Below are 5,448 nucleotides of genomic sequence, written 5' to 3' on the forward strand. Positions count from 1 at the left end.
GTCAACGTTTGATGTAATTTCTATGCTGGAGATTGCTACCAAGCATCGTGTTTAATAGACACCATTGCACCTGTCTGGAGAGACACGGTGCTTTTAAAATCCTGCATGCTTTTGGCTTCACAGAATCCCGTGTATGTGTGAAGTTTGTTGTCACATTTGTTGTAAACCCGCTAGGCAGCAATTTACTTAGATACCTCCAACTTCTCTAAGATACAGCAAATAGCACTTCCCTCATTATCTCCTCTGTACCACATGCGGATTCTATAGTCTGTCATATCCCAGTCTTATGCTACATATGAATATATGCCATAATTGATCTGTCATATCCCCCATTTCCACATTTCTATTTCCAGTGTGAGGTGCATTCTGACAGCTTGCTCAAAAAATTATAAGCTTCTCACTACAAAACACCTACATATCGCAGGCTGAAACTGGGGGATTTTTAGGTGGCAAGCAATGTGGCACTGATGGTTAAAAACCACCAACACAAACTGGAAATTGGATTTGAAAAATAACCCAACTGTTTTGGAGATTACTATACACTAGAATTCAGGGATTAATTTGAAAATTGCTTTCAGGTATTATGTTTACTAAAATTGCTTTCCTACCTTGACTGAATTGCAGAGTTATTATCGCCTACCACACGTAACCGATAAGCTACAGCGTTTGTAACTTGAGTATTATTCACATCATAAGGGTTTCATTAAGAGCTTCCATATGATAATCCAATGTTTATACGTGCACACACACGCCCCATTGGTCTGTGTGCACATCATCAAATTACTTTCCTTTTAATTGCAAAATTAAGGTTGGCTTTGTGCTTAATGCAAGCATTCTGGAGCTATCGCTGCTGTGGAGGTAAAGAACAGCATAAGAATAAGAGTAACCCGAGTTCCTGAAATTCAAAGGACTACTGCCAGTGAAACTTCAAGTAGTTAATTAATTAGGAAAAAAAAAAAAGGCAAACAGTCCCTTTAGGAAAAAAAAAAGAGTGCATCACCTAAGCATAATAAACCATTTAATAACATAGGAACTTGAACTTCTGCAAGGAGAAAGGTGCCTTCAGACATTTCAGTTACCAGGATCTGCTTTTGGAAGTGTAACAGAAGTGACAGACCTTATATCCATTTCTCATTAGGCTGTGTGCTTTTAATTTTAACCCTAATACACAAAGTTGATGTTTTGTATTGGAAATTTGGAGTTGAAAAAAAACCATATTGTCAAAGCTTCATTCCTCCAAGTAGAAGGGCCAAAGTCTTGGGACAACTGAAGTCATGGTGCAATTTTTGCAGAGAGTAGGGTCGCACCAGGACTTTCCACTCATTGACCTCATGGGATTCATCTCTAGGGCAGTTCCAGAATTAAACCAGCAGACTTTTATATATTCTTCTCATACATAATGTTTTAAAGTTTCTGACTTGGACATACCTTTTTCAGCAGCAGGATTCTCTCCGAGAGCGCAGAATACCAACAACAAGAGCAGAAAAAGTGCCGGCTATCAACAAGTCTCTGTGGACACCGTATTTGAAAGAGACGTTCCATCCCCCTCATATTGCCACTGAGACTGCTGCTTATCTCTAGCTATTTTGGCTGGACTTCCACTTGTTTTTATTTCTCTTGTCACTTATACAGGGTTTTTAATTTTGGAAACTACTATATTTTGTCTGATTTGACCAGACAACGGCCTAAAGGTGGTTGACTACATATTATCAGCCTGTTGGGGAGTACTGTATAAAAGGCTACAAAGATAGAGCTATCAAGTCCACATGAACTTGACTAAAACATGTTTCTTTCACGTAGAGATGATAAAAGGCCTGTGGAGTAAGGGTAGGTCATGCTTCACCAAGAAGAACACATGAAAGTTGTCCCTTGCACAGTTCTCCCTTTTGGCAGTCCATTATTTATTGTAAATATACCTTATGTCACTACCGCTACCCTGTTTGTGTTAATAAAAAACAGACTGACAAAATACTGTTCTCATATTCATGAAGAAAGCATCCACTGATTTCAGAGTTGTCCAAGGCTACTAAAACGCTGTGTTTGGGTTAAATATTTACCTATGTACATGCTATGCTACTCCAGGTTTTCTAGAAACTTTTAAAAGGAGTTTTTCCATGTGGTCTTCTCTTAAATTTTCTGGTGTACAACTAACTTTTCCAAACCCATATTAAAATACCATCTGACTCACCAAATATGATGCTGTCTGTGCCTTCTGAGCACTATAAAGTATCACTGTCTGTTACTGGGTGCTGGAAGTGCAATAAAAAAGAAATCAAACAACAAACCACTCTAGACAATAAGAAAAAAAAAAAGAAAAAGCTTTCCTGCCTTTCCCCAACACTCTTTACTGCTCTTGTTTTATCTTATGGATGCTATAATGGTGAAAAAACTACAACAACAACAAAAAAAACAAAACAAAAGCAAAAAACCCCCAAAAAAACAGAGAAGGTATATACCCGCACAAATGGAAACATATCTCACATATACATGTTAAATGACTGATAAAAACAGTGGAAGATTAAATATACTGATAGGAATAATGTAAAGTAGTTAATTACCCATATTTATTTAGCATTTTATTATTTTTATTAGATTTTAATATTTAGTATAATTATTATTCATCTTACTTCTATAGTTCTATTATTCTCTTTACATTACTGGGTGAGCCAGTAATATCGGTAATGTCACACTTAAAAATACATATACACATGCTATGTATGTATGCCCACATCCCATGCAAGTAATACTTATGCACTCTCATAGGTTAAATAAGAAAACATAACATACTTCTGAAGATCTTTGCAATTTCAAGCAAGCTGGACTACTTCCTAGTTCACTCGGGTAAGAATGAGAAAAGCAGGGAGGAAATTTACTATTTCCAAATCAATTTTGCAATCTCTTCCCTAACACAAATCCGACAACTCCTCCTGTCACTCTGTCGTTTTTCTTCTTTAAACTTTCAAACCTATGGTTTGCCTTCTTTCCCTCAAAACTTATCCACTGAGTTTTGGAAATGTTTTTGTTCCTGGCAGGGCTGCCAATATCTGGTGGCAACCTCTGCATGGGCAGAAGTTCCCTGCAGAGAAATGGCAATGTTTCTCTTTTCCCAGGATATTTTGTACCCTTAGTGTTCCGCTCAGTGTGTGGTTCCTGGCCAGAAGAGCGTTTTGTCCTATGTGTCATACGCTTGAGCCCTCCCGTCTTCCTGCTTATAATCATAAGATTACTGTTAACAATAATAATGTCAACATTCTGAATTTACAAAACAAAAGGCACAGAGATTAAATCCTTTAATTAATCCATCGAAGGGATAATCCAGACATTGCTACCTGAAATACCAATTTTTATCGGGCAGAAACAAAAATAAAAAACAACTTTATTTAAATTAATTTCCAGAATATTGCAAATGACTGAAAACTGAGTGGCAACAAAAGCCCACAGTGCTCTTCAGTAGACATATTGGGGCATTGAGAAGCATCAGCTGCTCAGAGCAAGCCCAAAGCCAGTTTATAAGCTTAGGTCATGTTGTTCCACCGTGATGTAGGGAGATGGACTGTATCACCACAAACAAGAAACGGGGGCAGTCACAGATACGATAAGCACCCTCCCAGCTGTAGAAGGAGAAGGCGTGTTATCTGAGATGGTTCAAGCACTGAGGATATTTCAAAGTACCATCTCATTTAGGTGCAATCTTAAACGAGTTCAGCGCTCTCGTGGCTACAGACATGGTAACATGCTGCAGTACCAGCTAACGCTCCTGCTCAGGTGATGCTGCTCAGTGTTTCCTTAGAAGGCACCAACCAGCTTTCTCCGTAGCAGACAGAAATCTTTCTCCTGGCCTTTAAGGAGGCCTGGACTGGGTCTTTTTTTCACACAGCTCGATGACTTGCTATGAGTAAGAACATTACATCTTCTTTTCAGAGTATTTAGTCACTGTTGATTTTTCCAGTATTGGTGCCAGCATTTCTCATTTTATTGGAAAAAAAAAAAAAAAGAAAAAAAAAAAAACACAGTGGAGACCCTGGCAGTGCTAGAATGGAGGTTTCATGGTCGTAGAAATCCTAAAACTATCATATACTCTTCTAACACATGTGTTTGGGAGTGTTAAAACACTGACTTCGCCCACAAGTAGTTCAGCATTTTACAAAGTTCCACTTCCCTGCCCTCAAGAGATTTCTACATGAAAAGGCAAAAACAAAAGCAGCAAAAAGAACAGGACAGAACTGAAAAATATTTTAAGAAAAGGACTCTTGTCCTTTGTTTCATCATTTTTGTCAGTGATTGTAAACAACTTTTATTGTGACAGTAAATTAACTAGTATATCTATGAAAGAGTACTGAAGAACTATATATAATACTGTAATTTAGCACCTACATTGTTTTACTTTTCAGTACTTAAGTCTTTTTTCTGTCCTTCAACAAATGTTGAGAACGCCTAGGAATTGCTTTACGGGCTCATACAGGAGCCTGTCCAACTTTCATTCACTCCAGTGGGAGGTGGATCAGACCCACAGTTTTATCCTGTGAAACAAATGGAATCACTTCCCAGAAGGATGGCAGCCTCCAGCCTTTGATTCAGGAAGACTAATTGCAGAATTAAATATGACTATAAGCACGTTCAAAATCACACCTCAATAAGGCTGAGGAGCATTTTTACACCCTGACTGCCGTAGTGCGTTACTACACTGAAAAAGCTTTTATTCTTATTCTGTCAATACATGTTAACACTAGCCCTGATCCTACTAATATTAAGAAAAACATCTTGCTAAATGAAAAGTATGGAAACACTCGAGACCTGGCTGTTTCATAAGTACTTCATAAGTAATGAATTACTTATTCATTAAAATAAGTACATTTAGGAGTGTCAGTGTTAAAATAAGGAATGTATTATTGCTACTGAGGTACCAAGAATAGCAGTTCTGCTTAGAGACCAACCTCGATAAGTTTTAAAAGAAATGATCCAAGGGTTATGAAGACATTCCCAGGTCAACAACAGAAAGTGCAACACCTACAAACCTCAGTTCCTGAGAGGAGGCAGCAATTCAGACAGCTAAACTGGTACTGGGGAGAACTGAGAATGAATAAATATAAGTGTTGCGGTGGACCAGGCAAGGGTATTGGGGTGGTTTTTGCTCTCCAACTCAGAACAGTAGGATTTGAAAGCATTTTTCCATTAAAAAATAAAAAAATAAAAAAAAATTACACAAAATGAATACAGTGAGGCCCAGCTTTCAAGTCTATGTATAAACACCAGCGCTTGGTTTGGAAGCTTGTGGTCCTTAAAACCTTATATTTTATTTTCAAACAGCATACCCCCTGCCAAGAAGTTACATTCCCCCCCCCTTAAATAAGCAACTAGGGTAATGGCATGATGAACAAATTTCATTTCTTTCTGTTCGGTTTTTTCCATCTTTAACACAGCCTCCAGCAGGCCAGATGGCACCAATGC

Source organism: Charadrius vociferus, unplaced genomic scaffold (assembly GCF_000708025.1).
Source record: "Charadrius vociferus isolate BGI_N301 unplaced genomic scaffold, ASM70802v2 scaffold282, whole genome shotgun sequence".
Taxonomy (NCBI): Eukaryota; Metazoa; Chordata; class Aves; order Charadriiformes; family Charadriidae; genus Charadrius; species Charadrius vociferus.